Raw genomic sequence first — 16,844 nt, 5'->3', positions numbered from 1 at the left:
AAAGAACTAGAAGGGTCAAGGGTGCAAGATTCAAAAGCATCTCAAAAAAGTTTCAAGGCATATTCTTTCTGTACGCACATCCAACTTACAAGTTACAACAAGTTTATACAAAGTTACAAACCAAGTGGAAAGAAAGAGTAGACAGATTTCACAAGGTGTCTATTGGCTTGTGAAAAGTGTTGCAACTCAATCAAACACGAGGCACAACCTAAAAACTCAAAATTCATGCAAACAGACGGACTCAACAAAGTAAAAACAATGACTCTTGACTTTGACTTCTCAACTGCTTTACAGCCGTTCATATTACTTTCTCTCTTAATTAACTATCACACAACTGTTCCCACCAGATATTTTCCACCCTCGTCATTATACTATAATTGAGTTTCGTTCTCCACCTCTCAGTCTCATACTCTTTTCTTCTCAAACTTTGTATTCCATTTTTCCACTCTTTGAAACACTGAAACAAGGCTAATCCTCAAAACCCAAAGTGTTGGTTTTGTGCAATATAGCAATGGTTTTGTGCAATCATCAGACGTGAGTCTAAGTTCAGGATCAATTCTAACAAGTCTACGGATGACAATTGTCACCTTCGATTGGCTGTCCTCATGCAGATAAAAATACATACTCATTGATTCGCAAGATCAACAGATTATTTGTAACAAAATCATCCACCAATCAACCATAGGCAAAGAATGGTTGTTACAACAAATTTTGAAGGGAAAACCTTGCCAAACACAGATGTGGTGATGCTGAACCTCCGAAGAAAGAACATGACACAGCACAGTTCATAATTTAAAAAATGGCACCATTCAGATATCTATTCATATTTTGCTTCACAGATTTTGATATTGCCACTATGAATTCCTAATAATCACAACTGTAATCAGATATGAGACAACAAACAAATTTCAAGATCATGGGGTTTCCACAGTAGAATCCTTGGACTTGTTCTCCTCAGAGGAAGGTCGGTTCTCCGAGTTTGATTGCCCAACTTCCTCAATCATTTTAACAACTTCATCCATCTTTAGGTCGCATGTCTGGCACTTTCACAACACAGGCCATGGCAATTTGCAGCATCTGAACCATTTCTTCTTCAATATTTTGAAACTTCATCAGCTCGACATCAAAAACCTCCGCAGTCCACTCTTCCCTGACAACTGACTGGACCCACCGTGGGAGATCGGCTATCTCATCACGCCCTGGTGACTGCAGCGGGGCCTTGCCAGTCAGCATCTCAAGAAGTAGAACCCCAAAGCTATAAACGTCAGATTTTTGTGTTGGTTTGCGGGTTTCAATCACTTCTGGGGCACGATATCCTGCACTTCTTGATGGTGTGGCAGGGAAGTTCATAAGTGGAGTCAGACCGAAATCTGATACACACCCATCAAGCTCTTGGTTCAACAGGACGTTGGAGGACTTTATGTTTCCATGGCTGAATTTGCCACCGCCGGTGGAGTGAATGTGAGCAATGCCCCTTGCAGTTCCAAGAGAGATCTTCACCCTAGAGTCCCAGTCTAGTGGAGTTCTTCCAGTACCCCTGCTTCCTGTTATGGAGTTGGAAAATGAGAGATCAGAGTAAGGCCAAAAACTATATTGCTTGGATATTAATATAAGAAACGCCTGACAGTGGTTATGATACAATAAGATGATAGGGCAGAGAGCCAGAGAGGCATATGGGAAGATAGATACACATGTGATGTACTCTACAGCATGGAGACTCTACAAGTTGATACTACACTGTGATAACGTGGATAGTTATCAATAAAATTCAATTAGGATCAGCCAAGTTTTCTTAGGATGAAGACTAGATAGAGAATCTTCCTGATAGGGTCATGCATGCTGATTCCTTTTATAGGATCATGCATCATACCGTTATTCTGGTATTCAAGTTCGTCCAACTTTTGGTGCTTCTAGGACAATGCGTCTGTATCTTGTGAGTGCCATTTGAAACGCTAAAGCTGATTACATTATATATGCAATTGGTACTTAATAGGTGGTAAGTAGCTTATAGCTCATAGGCAGACTTGGGTGCGTTCATAAACTAAGTTAAGAACAGGCAGGGGTCTGCCTTGATTTTAGTTTAGGAATAGATTATAAGATGTAAGCTTCATGCTCTTATTTTAATCATACATGTAGCTGTCTTCCTTGATTTTAATTTAGAAATAGATTATAAGATGTAAGCTTCATGCTCTGATTTTAATCATACATGTAGCTGTCTGCCTTAACCCCTAACTGATTCAAAAAAGAAGAAGTTAATACTTAATAATAGGTAGTACTTACAATGCAAAAGCGTGGACAAGCTGCCAGCTGCCACATAGTCATAGACAAGGAGACCGAAGTAAATGTCTGATATAGGATACCATGAGTATGGTTGAGCATAAAGAGAACTCGTCTGGTGCTGGAGTCATCTTCCAAAAAGATATGTCTTAAAACTGTTATGAGCATCATACGGTGCTGGAGTCATCTTCCAATAAAATTTGTATTAAACCGTTTGCTCCGCACAGCTTAAGACTTCCTAGATTGGACACAACTCAGCAATAATTTTTCTTCTCTTATTTCCTCCCATTAAGACACTACAGCTTGATATTCTCACAAATTCAAAAAAAGATAGAGGGAGAAGCAATGAACGACTATCTCAGAACACCATGCACTCAATAGGTGTAAAGTTACTTTGCATTTGAGGGTGGGGCTGGTTAACAAACGGAATTACTCATTACTCATGCTCGGCTTGTTTTTGGTTTGCTCATGAACATTCCTGTTGCCCTATGAGCCAGAGCCTTTCAGAGCTTGTCTAGAAACTGAGCCGAACTTTAACATACTAACGCTTGACTGCCTCGGTCATATACCATCCCTTAGCTATAAACTAACCGGACTACTCGAGTTTAGCTCGTTTTTCGGTCCACTCGAGCTCATTCATGTTGCAATATGAGCCACTCCTAAACAACGTTTATGGCTCATTTAGAAAAATAAGTAGAACTTGGACACGCTGAAGCTCAACTAGCTCGTTTCAGTTACCAGCCTTAGTAAGGGTATAGTCAGTGAACAAATTCAGAAGACTGTGCCACAAATAGAAGTCTCCCTTTCTTGGTTGGACAAACCCAACCGGTGATTTCCAACAAGTCTCTCTTAATATATCTATGAGGATAATTTTCATTGCATTCTAGAGGAAAAAGATGACAGAGCACGTTACAATAGAGAAAGACTTACCAGCATCATCGAAGTAGCAACCTATTCCAGTAGCAGAGATGCCAACTGCATGAGCTTCGAGGTATAACACTTGACCAAGAATTCCAGTCTCCCAGAACAACCGCGGGTACATCCAAACATTCTTATCACGCAATGATTGCTAAAAATGAACCACCATTCCCAAACTGAAGCAGCCATCCGCAGCAATGTCCTAAATTTATTGAACAGGGATTTAATAAGTAAATGAAATGCCTCTTAATACATATAACAATATTATCCACAGGCACCGCACTACACAAACTAATGACACACTTTTGGCTCTAGGATGAACATCAGTAACCAAGGTATGTGTAAAATTTGCACTAAGGTTTGAATTTAATATCTTAGTCTAAAATATAGTATAAACTTCAATGCTTTTCAACAGTAAAGTTCACCACTTCTTCAAAAAAACGAAAGTGATACAACTGCCGAATCTTCTTCGTGAAAGAAGCATATAATGTCATATGACTGCTAAAAGAAAAATTATGAATTAAGTTCTTCAGTACACAAACTTGATACTACTAAAGAACCAGAATAGTAAAATATCATATAACTATATAAGTAACCTAATCATATACCTGATGACAAGAAAGTCGCTTCGCAATCTGCTGAAAATCACCTCTAGTAAGCATATAAAATGGGAGATCAGCAGGACAACCTTCAGGCTTCACCCACTCAAATTCAGACCTTGTCGCCTGCTTAAGATCATGAAAATGATCTTCATTCCTCACCAAGAAATACACACCCTTAGGCAATCCCACCACCCTGTGAACAAAAATGACAGCATGAACTTCTGAATCCCAGGGAAGTACCCGAAACGGCAATGCAAGCTGTTTCCCTTGCTTCTCTCCACCACCTCGAGAACCCGAAGGAAGACAATGTAACAGAATTTGATAAAAAGTTTCTCTCTTCATTACATGAACTCCATCCATATCTACTGCACTCCTTCTCTTTCTAACAACTTCCCTCGCTGTAAAACCCCTTATACAAATCTTCTGAAATCAATTCACTACTTTGAAATGGCTCGATTTCCAAACCATCCCCATGTGTCAATGGCTTCTTTACACCTTCAGCTGTCCTATATATTATATCCCAACAAATATGTTCTTTACTAAGTAAATTTGGTGTACCTATCCATTCCAATTCGGATAACGACTCCGTTATCAAAGAACTCAAACTCTTATAATCCACAGAAAATTCCTTACTATCATTAGGGAAAACAACAATAACACAATCTGGATGTTCAAATTCGATCTCGGGCAACTTCCCTTTAACGGGGCGAGACGGAATTTGTAAAGTAGGAAAATAGTCTAATCCCATTAACTTTTCTAAATCAGAATAACCCAAACCATCAAGTACCTTAACATCCCACCCAAGTTCAGCAGAACCAATAGCATGTCCAACATCATGATTACAATACCGAAACGCGCGTTCCCCATACTTCCAAGCTTCTCTCCAGAAAATCGACGATAACCCAACAAGAAAATAACCTTTAGGGAAAAATTCCAACACCACAAGTGGTATTTTAGCCCGAAGCTCAAGGGAATGCTCTTTCAGGGCGTAATGCGCAACGAAAGGGGAGTCGAAAAGAGAGTTTATAGGAGGACAAATGATGTAAGTTTCTGTTGGGTGAAGGTTTCCACTACTTGGGTTAACACGAAGTGACCAAGTAGCCAAACCAATTGACTTCCAAGCGGAAAGTGGAAGAGAATGGTAAAGAAACTGTGAGAGGGTTGTGGAGAAAGAAAGATTGAAGAATATGAAATTGAGGACGGGTCTTGTTTTTGGTCAAGCGGAAAGTGTTGAAGAAGGAGAAGTGGGGACGAAATGGGACCTCTTGCGTAGTTGTTGAATGAGTGTTTGGTTTGGTTGTGGCATTTCAAGACTTGGGCTAATAATAACTCTTGTTGTTGTTCATTTGTTGATTCTTGTTTTGAAGAAGTGGGAGAAACACACTACATCATTTGGGTGTAGATTTCTTATTAGTAACAGATACTCATCCGTTAGGTAATTATTCACATATATTATCCGTTAGAAATATTAATAACCATTACTACTCATCTGTGCATATATTTGAATTATTATGTAACGTTTATGGGTTATTTTTTAACGCTTAAGAATGTGTTACGAACTAGGGCTGTCAATGGGCCGGGCCAGGCCTGTTGTCCGATTGAATCCGAACTGATAAGATAGGGATTTAGAACTTAAATATTGTCCGATAAGACTATTGGGCCAGTTATGGACATACCTATCCGACCCGATAACGGCCCAGTCCAAAAACTAAGATTATTTTTTTAGTTTTTCAAATAGTGACTCCTGATAAATTAGATGCACTCAGTGAGGTGAAACACTTGAGTTTTTTTGTGAACATCAAGATAGGTGAAGATGTCTGTTGCTTTATCAGTGGCTAAGTTTAGTTAGGGTAAATCCTTTTGTTTTGTTTCTGGTTCCAACCGTTCAAGGAATGGAATATCAAATGTCTATATCTGCATAAAAGTTTTCATGAGTATGTATTGACGATAAATTTGTCATGAAATTGTAGCTACTTTTTGCAATTGATTTTCTTGATACTAGTAGATTGGCACCTGAAAAGCTAAATGGATACACCTTAGGCACTTAATACCTTGTATAACTATTTATACATTTCTTTTTCTTGTTTTATTTTTGTTTTATCCATTTTACCCTAATTTCTTCCTATTACATACAACTTTGAAAATCTCAGAGCTATCTATTAACTTTGTTAGATAATGAGAACTTTCCGGTTAGTAGGGTTTAGGCCAGATGCAAGAGTTCCCTCTTCTCAATCGAATCTTTCGTCATTTCTACTTTAGTTTTCCTTTCAAACCACCAAGTTACTTTCAAAACTAAAGTTGCCACCAAAGTGTCCCTTCTGCACTGGATGTTAGAATGAATTGCATTCTGACCATTGTTAATTTGAAGAATGGTGGAATATGTTTGTCAGATTTGAATTCCTTTTACCTTGTACATGCTGATAAAGTCCTGAATTTTCACCATTTGTGTGAGTAAGTTGAGTTCGCACAGGGAATGTTGTGGTTTAAGGTATACTTTGTTGTGGTTTCACTTTATGGAAGTTCTAGTGATTCCCATTTTACTTTTGTTGTGGTATGATTTGGAGGATGAGTTTGTATGTGATTATTTGTGGCATTTGGCTGGGGTGAAATCGAAACACTTTTGAGGGGTGGCCTAGAGGTGGGACCAGATGCTATGTGGCAGAAATTTCTAAGGATGGAATCCTGACATACCTGACATAGATTTGTCAGTTTTGCATTTGATATTGTAGTATTCCGCATGGATATGACACCTGTATGGAGTATTGCTTCCACATGACTGATATTGTTGTGTAGGTATTGGTATTTATAAAGACTAGAGTTATAAATGACCATTTTGATGCTTTTGTATTGCCGTGGATTCATATTAGTTATTACCGTGCAATTATGCTGTACATATAGACGGGAACATCCTCTTCTGTCTCCCAGCCAATTAATTCCTTTTGTTTTTCCTCCATTTCATTTAGAGTGGCAATATTTAAGTCTGATTTGTTGTGGAAAGTCTATGCATCACACACTGAGGTGCAAAACAGTGATTTAATTCATTTTCATCCCTCATTTTAGGAAGCTTTTGGATTGATATCTCGTGATTTCACTTTTTCATTTCCTCTTTAATTTCAAGCTATAAGCTAGTCACGGTCTAAAAAAACTTTCCATGACTTTTTGTTCAGTAAAGAGATAATGTTTTAACAGCTTCGAATTTTTCATTCAACTACCTTAAAATGAGTAGAGATCTGAACAAGTCTGGAATCCAATTTTTTCCCACCTAGAGAATAGCAACACCCTTTAAACTCGGTGGTGGACTATTTTGTTCTGTTTTCAACAAATCCGTATCTCGAGAGCAGTATTGATAGCATATAGTTCAGGACTATTTTTGTGTATGTGATGGTGTATGAGTTTTATTATCTTGGTTCTTAGTAAATGTGTCCCACTTGTGTTGTGCTCTGATTACTTTAACTGTTTTTAGGGATTTGAGTGGAGTACTACGGATGTACTCCTCTCTCTCTCTCTCTCTCTTCTATTTATTCATTATTATTTACTGTTTGGATTTTCATCTTATATGATTTGTTGGGTTCAGTGATGAGTTTTGCAGATTTAATTGGGTTTAAGATTATTGCTTACTTTGCTTTGTATGGCATATTGAAGTTTTGTATAAAGTTTATTTTATTTAAGGTCTTTTATGTCTGCTTGCTTTTGAGAAATGTTCACCTAGTGATCAAATAACTAAAAAAAGGAATGGTATATGAGGGTTTTTTTTTTGTTTTGTGCCTTTTGTCATTCATGAGGTGTTGGTAAGGGTCAAATGGAATCTCACCATTCACAATAACTTGGGATCATCATGTAAGATACCATGTTAGGTGTATTCTCTAGTTAATTTTTTTTTTGGCTTTATTGCATGATTTATTTGGTGACCTCATGTTAAAGGCTACAAATGATATATAGAAATACCTCGTCAAACCTTATTCTCCTAATCAATTCACTAACACCATGTTACTGTAGATATTTTTTATGCTACAAACTGAAACTGGTTTATTGTTAACTAGTAGCAATCGAGCAATCTGTCATGCCTTGCATACTTAATTTATTAGGAACTGTTTTTTTTCTAGTGTATGTATTTGATAGGCAATTTTTCTAGTCTGTGTATTAATTGCATATCCAAATGTTTGAGACAATGTTGTCTCTATTGACAAGAGCTCGGTTGATGTACTAATCATATGATCAGTTCATTGATGTAATCCATGTGCCTCTTCGAGGACCAATCTAGATGATTGGAACTTGAGTTGTACAGTTCGGGATTGTTCGCAAGGGTATAAAAAGTAGAAGCCCCCTCCCTCCACATGGGTAGGTTAACTTTTATGTGTTTGTCTTAAATTCCTTCACTATAAACATACCAAAAGTGCTTTGTTGTAATGCAAAATGTCTGAGGGAATTAAGAAAGATTGGATGGAAGAAAAAAAACACGAGGTCCACACTTTATGAAGTGGGGATAAACAGTTTGTTTTGTTTGCCCGATCAAAGTTTGGCGGGTCTGTTTGTCCTTACCCATGTAAAAACTGTAGGAATAGGTTCCGATTGACATATGATGTGGTTGAAGATATGGTGTAGTGGTAGACATTGAAGAGGTTGTTGGTGTAAATATTCTTTTGTTGAGGGGTATCATGTTTTTTGAGAGAGTGAAAGTGGTGGAAGGAGAGAATATGAGGAGAGTGAAGGGAGGAAAGAGTGAATCTTCTCATGGTTTGAAGTAAATTACTAAGCTGATTGATGATGATGAAACAACTTAACACTATTAAAGTCGCTTTTGACGAAAATAATAGCAACCTCGACCCTCTTCAGTCTAAAACTAATAGCAAAAGTTTTGATGATACCTGTTGATTCCAATTAACCAGTGGAGTTGTGTGCATTCCCTTAATGCAGTGAGTTCCACTGTATTCTTAGTGACCGTTTGATCACGCAGTTTTCCGGCCAACTAAAACCCATGGAATAGCAAAAAGCAGACAATGAGTTTAATCTCCCTGGTACTTAAATGGTTGCACAAAACACCCCTAGAAGCGAACAAATGCATAAAACCTCTCTATTATTTAAAACATAACATCAAAACCAAAACAGACCAAAATACCCCTGTGAAAACCGGGCTGATATCATCAATCTTTACTTATAATTTTGGTTTAAGGACAAATCGGGCTGATGTCATTCTATGTAAATTTGTATTTACATATGACTATAAAATTACAGTCTTCTTAACCCAAAAAAAGATCAGATGGAGATTATTACCTGGTTAAGAAAAGAGGGTTTGGAATGAGAAAGTAATCCAGTAAGAGAAGAAACTCGCCTCCACATATTTCTGTTGTGTGTGATCTCTTTTTTCTCGTTTTAAATCAAGTTGGTTTTCTTTTTTTCAATGTGTCACTGCTTCAAATAATTTCCACGCATTATGGATAGGTGTATGGGTTTTTCGCTCGCAATTAATGAGTTATGTCGACTATAAATAACAATTTGAAAAGTGACTTTTCTTACCCATAAACCGACCCATAACCATAGTTTGGGATTTCGAAATCTCCGAAATTCCGATCACTCTAATAACTGGAAAATTACAAAGTGGTTTGAAGTTAAAAGGGAAGTTTTATCTAATCAGTTAATGAAAAAGAAAAAAAAAATGTCCAATTCGAAATCAGTGATTCAATTCATCTAATCAAAGAACAAAAACAATTAAATACATTAGAAGGGAAAATTTCCATTACCAAATTGTCCGAAAAACAAAACATCCTCTTCGTGTACTTTAAGCAAAATGTCATGTGTTGTCTATTAATCATGTAACCTTCATTCTAGATCCCAATCCAACTACACCCAGGATAAGTCTTTAGTCCTCTATCCTTCATTAGCTTCCTCACTCTTGCTACCCACTCCCAGCGACCTGCACAGGCATACAAATTCACTAGCTGCACATGGGTCACAGCGTAACCTGGAACCTATAATAATCGGTTCTCTGATATGAAACCATGAAGCCTGCAAGATGACAGTAGTGAACCCCAAATACCTGCATTTGGACAAACGGGCATCTCATTAATGAGCTCTTTAGCTTCTTTCACCAACCCAGCTCGGCTTATCAGATCGACAATACATGGGTTGTGATCTAACTCTGGCTCCACTCCATATTGAGTTTCTGAAGATAATTGGAAATTCATTCACATGTTGGGACAACACAATTGCATCATGGATACAAAATATTATGATAGCATGTCAAAGTAACCATTTATTCCTATTCTATTTTATTATTGTTTTTCGGCTAACCAATTGAACCTAAAACAAAATGAACCATATAGAAGGAAAATAAATATATGAATCTATGAGTAAGTAAACATTTGTAGTAGGATGAATGCATACTAATATAACACTCAATATAAACATTAGTAAAACTAAAAACCTCTTAAATTGTAGAATCAACCTTGCTAATCTATAATGTTCCAAGGAATAGATTATATGAAAAGTATACTTCTAACAATTACAAACAATCTGAAGTAGTGCCCTGCAATTAGCATCCCAGACACTTTGTAGGTAATCAAACTTGTAAATTGCATGTCTAGGTAGCTCTTTTGTCTGCCTCCTAATTTCCCTGGATCAATGATGGTTATGATAATTATGCACACACGCCAAAAACAAGTTTGAGTACTGCACACAACAATTAATTAAAATATCAACCACGAAGAAAACAAGCAGAGATTAAGAGACAAACCTGTGAGCTTAGTGCTATTAGGATTCTTCTTTACTAAATAACTCTCCCTCTGTGAAAAACCCCAAACCCTTTGCCCTCTTATTGGGAGACTCCTCATGAATCTCCTCGTTTGAGAAACCTCCTTCAGATCCCGACACATGTAAAGACAAGCATTTGCAAGAACATCAAAACTCTTTGAACGAAATTGGAAAAACTCTTTGCAAGCTTTCTAATCCCAACAGCAGCAAATACAAGACCGGGCGCTTTCCTTACAAAAGATATTATACGTGGCTATGAACTCAACTTCATGGTGGAACCACGTAAAGGAACTATAAAGAATGACACAACCCGTGTAAGACAGCGTTCAAGCTCAATGCGTCAAATCAAAATCTGAATTATGAACAGAACCGGGAAGAACATATGGTATAAAACATTAAAACAGCCTCAGTTTTGGTTCTAGCCTATGAATTTATCGGTGAACTTTATGTCTGCATTGTACAAAAACAATAAACATACCCGTGTAAGACAGGGTTCAAGCTCAATGCGTCAAATCAAAATCTGAATTATGAACAGAACCGGGAAGAACATATGGTATAAAACATTAAAACAGCCTCAGTTTTGGTTCTAGCCTATGAATTTATCGGTGAACTTTATGTCTGCATTGTACAAAAACAATAAACATACCATCATTAAGCCAGCATGATTTGCAACGTATATTATTATTGGTCTAAACCTTCTTCATGTACTTCCGGCACATGACTAAAACGCCTCATGTTGTCTATTAAACTATCAACCACTGCCAGGATTTAGGTCCACTCTAGCATTTGACCTGTCTTCCGCTCTAAACTTGTAAACTTCATTCTTGATCTCAATCCAACTACACCCAGGATAAGTCTTTAGGCCCCTATCATTCATAAGCTTCCTAACTCTTGCTACCTGCTCCCAGCGACCTGCATTGGCATACAATTTCACTAGCTGCACATGGGTTGCAGTGCAACTTGGAACCAATAATAGCCTATTCTCTGCAGCCTCAATTCCAATAAGAACTTCCCCATGAAGCCTGCAAGATGAAAGTAGTGAACCCCAAATAACTGCATTCGGACAAATGGGCATCTTGTTAATGAACTCTTTAGCTTCTTTCACCATCCCAGCTCGGCCTAGCAGATCAACAATACATGAGTAGTGGTCTAAATCTGGCTCTACTCCATACTGAACCATTGAATTGAAACAGATACGACCATATTCTACAAGACCAGCATGACGACATGACGAGAGCACACCAAGAAAAGTAATGGCATCGGGATTAATTTTCAGTTCCTTCATTTCATTAAGCAATTCTATAGCTTCCTCAGCAAGACCATATTGAGCATATCCAGCAATCATTGAATTCCATGATACCAAATCCCTTTTTCGCATACATTCAAAAATACAAAAAGCTTCATCCACGTTTCCACATTTAGAATACATAGAAATAAGTGCATTACCAATATGGATATAAGATTCAAAACCCATCTGAATTGTTTGACAATGAGCACTCCTCCCTTGGCCTAAAGAGCCACTTCCCGTACAAACACCAAGTAAACTAGTAAAAGTAAAATCATTAGGTTTTGACGAACATCTCATTCTATAGTAAAGCATCAAACACATATCAACATTCCAATTCTGCGCAAAACCCGCTATTATAGAAGTCCAAGACACCACATTCTTCACAGGAATTTCTTCAAAAACCCGATAAGCCTCATTCAAATGACCACATTTTCCATAAAAACTAGTCAAAGAACTCCCAACATACACATACACAAAACCCACTCTTCATTGCTAAACAATGAAGCTGCACTCCCTGTTCTAAACATCGTATCGAACTCAACGCACACGAAAGGGTACTCGCGTCAGCACTCATTCCTTGTCTATGCATTTGAATAAACAAAGTACCCCAACAAACATTATTTCTCTCATACATTTTATCAAACATACAAGGTGTTGTATCTAAGTGTGTTGGTTGTTGTAATTCTTGCATGCATGACTGTATGAGTCGTAGATGGTTTTGAGGTTGTTGGGTACATTTGTTGTTGTTGTTGGGTGTTATGAAATCTAGTACTCAGAGAACTTGAGTAAAGGAAATTGACATCTTCAATACGCTCAGACTCAAAGCTCATCTAGCAATCGCGGGGCAACAGGGAAGATAAAATTGTCACCTTAAGTCCTAAACTAATCTGACCACACTGATACACACACGCGCACCTTTAGCAAAAAAACATGTACTGTGGAAAAAAAGAGACTTTTATACATTGAAGAAAAAACCAGACGGCCCATAATACAGTAATACACTGTGGAACTGCTAATGACAATAAGTTTTGATGATTCAACAAGATCTGAAGCTGTTATGATGAACTTACTGAGAAAACCTAAGTATGTATATAAAGTTACTTCTTTACTTCTTCATACTCTGCTTCTGGTGGTTGATCACCACCTTGAGATGGACCTCCTGACCCAGATCCACCTGAAACTCCTGACATATGCTGCCCAATCATGGATACAGCCTTATTGGCAGCATCAAGTTTTGCCTTAATCTAATCAGCGTTGTCACCCGCCATAGCCTTCCTGAGGTCTGAAACTGCAGTTTCAATTTCAGTTGCAACTTCAGCAGGGATCTTGTCCCTGTACTCATTCAAGCTTTTCTCAATGCTGTAGGTGGTTGTGTCATCTGTGTTCCTGATGTCAATGAGTGTTTTCCTTTCTTGGTCCTTCTGAGCATGCAACTCAGCTTCCCTTGCCAGTTTCTCAATCTCATCCTCAGACAGCCCTCCCGATGACTTGATTGTAATCTGCGGCTCCTTTCCTGTAGCTTTGTCCTTGGCAGAAACGGTCACAATACCATCGGCATCAATGTCAAACGTGACCTCAATCTGGGGCACGCCTCTAGGAGCAGGTGGGATACCCATAAGCTCAAACTCCCCAAAGGGCTTATTGTCAGACGCATTTCCCGCTCACCTTGCAGGACTTTAACACCAACCTGAGTCTGGTTATCAGCTGCTGTGGAGAATACCTGCACAGCTCAAGCATCTTATTAAAAGTCGGAAATCATATACTAAACACCAAAACATGCAAGATAAACACCTAGTGATCTGCCAAGTGCAACAGCAAACTACTTCAACCTGAAAATTCTAGTACGCCACACAGAGGTGGTCTCGAGGAAATCACAACATTAGATAATGGAATGTGTCTTCAAGCATACTGACTACACGAGTGTAGAAGACTCCCTGGCTATAATGTAGGTTAAAAGATGCATTTTCACTTCGGGAAGAACAAAACAACAAAGTCAAACCAAGAACTCCCAATCACTAGATGCGCTACTATGCTTATTAAATGAATGGACTACAAGGACAGCCCAAAAGAACATTTTGGGCCCAGAACGTTCTCTCTCGCCCAAAAGAACATTTTAGTTCATCCTTCTCTCCAAACTCTCGACTCTGCTCTCGATATCACACCGGAGACAACGCCGAACACACCATCTCTCAATTAATCGCGGTCTCTCAGGTAACAACTTCGGTTTTTCCGTCTATTTTTTCATATTTTTCAGTATCGATCTCGCACACGAAAGACCGTGCACATGTAACATGACTAACATTGCAAACCAATCTTGCTTTGCAATTTAAGGCTTAGTGTCTTCTTGGGGTGATTTTTTTCAATAAGGAGCCAAGCCAAGGAAGTAAAACTAAGGAGTGACATATTGGAAGTTAAATGCAAAAAGGAGAAGCTTAAAATTTGCAAGCCACGTGATAAAGGAAGTTGTCAAACCTTCTAGGTGTATGTATGGAATAGAAGGTCAAAGTAAGTATAGTGAAGATAGAGAAAATAGCGAGAGAGAGGTCTGAACTTGCCTATTTGAAAAACTTTGAGTGGGCTAGAGATGCTACAGCTGTACTCCTCCATACCCTGATGAAGCTCTGGAATTCATCCCCCATGGTCTCCTCTCTTACATTTTTAACACCACCACTGTCATTAAGAACAACTACTTCAAGGGGTGAGTCTTTCTGTCCACTGTTTGGCCATAGTGCCTTAAGGATACAAAATGAAATTACCTAATTGCTTATTTTTCAATCCCTTTGTCTTGCTTCACTGAAACTTATAGTGGTAGTGGCCGTAAAGCCCATAATATAGTTTACCTCTATTTAGTAGGTCCTAGGTAGATACTTCCTATAAAACTGTCAACTGTAACCCTGTAAGTAGCAGTCTGTTTTCTCTTTCCGAGTGACTGAGGGATACTTGCACTGGCAGAAAAAAATCATCTGATGGCAGAGGTTAATTGCTCGCCACCCATGACCTGCCTAACATAATCTATCATAATGAGAATGTGACAGATCTCTGCCTTAGCCTTTAGAAAGTGTTTGAAATTGTATATTTTTAACATATAACTAAAAACATGACAACGCACTGGTTTAAGAAGAACCAGGAAGATCTAATGGATCATGGGCTGAGTTTCAGTTGGGCGAGTGTTTAGTTGTGAGAAATGGTGACAATGGGTGACGATGATGGGTTGGTCTCTGATGTGAGTCAACTTGGAGGAGAATACTTGAGTTTTTCTGTTGAAACGAAGCTTCATCCACTCTTTAAATAGACTGCCAACGCCCCATGGCTATGGCACCTCTAGGGCACCGTTATGAAATGGTTTCGGTGACTCGTGAGTTTCACCCAAAAACTCTAATAAGGTTTGAAGAAGAAATAAAGTGAACCGACAAGATCCCTTTTCTTTTTTTGAGTGCTAACTATGTAAAGAATGCTAAATAGAGTCAACTTTTCATTATGCATAGCGGGGCTTAACTATGCCGGCGGTACTTTCGACTTTTTCTTGAAGAAATGCATCGCTCGCTCACTCCCCACTGCAATGCGATATACTAGTATAAACAATTGGGCTTATGGTTTTGGAATCATGGGTCCGCCTTTAATTTGTCCATTGGGTCAAGAGCGATTTATTATATAATATATATATCATACAAGTATGTTAGAAATCGCGGTCATTATTTCATTTAAAACATAAATAAAACTTAATCTGCCACGCCCAATTACCCACTGAAAAGTTTTGCAGGTAATTCTTTTTACCCATTTTGGCTTTGATTGGTTTTATGTAATTGAATCATATGTCAGTGTCCTTTTAGTAACTAGAAGGGTACAACAGTAATTAATTATTTCTTTTCGACTTAAGTTAGTTAGTTTAATAGATTTACGGTTACGTTGTGAAAATCGCTCACGGAGATCAGACCACACTTCGGCAGCAGTGTTGGAATATATGATGCTATTACAAAGATCTTTTGAAATAGCATTCAACAACCAAGATAGCATCAACAAACCCGAGTTTGTTTTTCGCTGTGAGTGCCATGCACATTGCCCTACTCCAAGTCTGATAATTGTCACCATCAAGGAGCACATTCCCTGGATTATCAGATGGATGGAGAAAAAAAGGATTGTTGTAATTATCGATGGAGATGGGGCAAACGGAGTTGTTTGAGTTGGATGAAGGGTTGTTCGTATGAGGGTATGTAACGTCCTATATATGCACATACAACTATCTTGTATACTAGGCATCTAGACCACTCTGTCATTATCTGTGAGATGATTGATAGTTGTAGTCTTAATACCATCCCGTGCTAACGTAACTTAGTCTAAAAGACTAAAACCCATTTTGAGAGAAAGTTATAAAGGTAAGGTTGATAGTTGTTTAGTTATCTGATGATTTTAAATGTTGAGTTGTGTTCTATTTTTTATTGTTTATATATTTTTATTCCACTTCGATTTTTGTGAATGATCTCGCTTCGCGTAATCGGAGATATCATCATACCACAAATCATTTGTTCAAAGTTGGATATAATGAGGGCCTATTCATATTTTTTAAATATCACAATTCATCGCCAATATGATTTGTTCAATTACAAGTGACGGTTGGAGTTGGACCGTTGGACCCTCTCTCGTCATGTGTTATTGTTGTTGTTTTTGACTTGTTGTTGTTGTTTTGGTGGTGGTGGTGGTGGTGGTGGTGGTTGTGGTTGTGGTTGTGGTTGTGGTGGTGGTGGTTGTGGTGGTTGTGGTTGTGGTTGTGGTGGTGGTGGTGGTGGTGGTGGTTGTGGTTGTGGTTGTTGTGGTTGTGGTGGTGGTTGTGGTTGTGGTTGTTGGTTGTTGTTGTGGTGGTGGTTGTTGTTGTTGTTGGTGGTGTTGTTGGTGTTGGTGGTGTTGTTGGTGTTGGTGGTGTTGTTGTTGGTGGTGTTGGTGTTGGTCGTGGTGTTGTTGGTGGTGGTGTTGGTGGTGTTGGTGTTGTTGTTGGTGTTGTTGGTGGTGGTGGTGGT

At 38.4% G+C, this 16,844-nt stretch overlaps 3 pseudogenes across 6 annotated transcripts in view; all 3 read right to left on the bottom strand.

The window, feature by feature from the left end:
* Positions 1-606: 606 nt before the first annotated feature.
* LOC147506774 (uncharacterized) lies at positions 607-5,010 on the bottom strand (annotated as a pseudogene). The gene is made up of 3 exons (XR_015219744.1): positions 3,804-5,010; positions 3,208-3,397; positions 607-1,544 (listed from the first exon to the last, which is right to left on the bottom strand). The product of XR_015219744.1 is annotated as an uncharacterized LOC147506774 (transcript).
* Positions 5,011-10,823: 5,813 nt separating this feature from the next.
* On the bottom strand, positions 10,824-12,628 carry LOC147506773 (pentatricopeptide repeat-containing protein At2g37320 pseudogene; annotated as a pseudogene).
* A 137-nt stretch (positions 12,629-12,765) lies between these two features.
* LOC147506771 (heat shock 70 kDa protein, mitochondrial pseudogene) overlaps positions 12,766-16,844 on the bottom strand; it is a 9,987-nt pseudogene continuing 5,908 nt past the window's right edge. Inside the window, exons 1-2 of one of the 5 annotated variants that reach the window (XR_015193927.1) lie at positions 14,942-14,991; positions 12,766-13,552 (exon numbers count right to left, since the gene is read on the bottom strand). The product of XR_015193927.1 is annotated as a heat shock 70 kDa protein, mitochondrial pseudogene, transcript variant X4 (transcript). Of the gene's footprint in view, positions 13,553-13,623; positions 14,368-14,387; positions 14,772-14,941; positions 14,992-16,844 lie in introns of those variants that run through there. The other 4 variants (XR_015193925.1, XR_015193923.1, XR_015193924.1 and 1 more) reach the window with 4 other exon arrangements.

This window comes from Coptis chinensis, chromosome 4, assembly GCF_015680905.1.
Source record: "Coptis chinensis isolate HL-2020 chromosome 4, ASM1568090v1, whole genome shotgun sequence".
In the NCBI taxonomy this organism is placed as follows: Eukaryota; Viridiplantae; Streptophyta; class Magnoliopsida; order Ranunculales; family Ranunculaceae; genus Coptis; species Coptis chinensis.
Note: the sequence above shows the minus strand (reverse complement) of the source record. Positions and strands in the feature narration are given on the sequence as shown.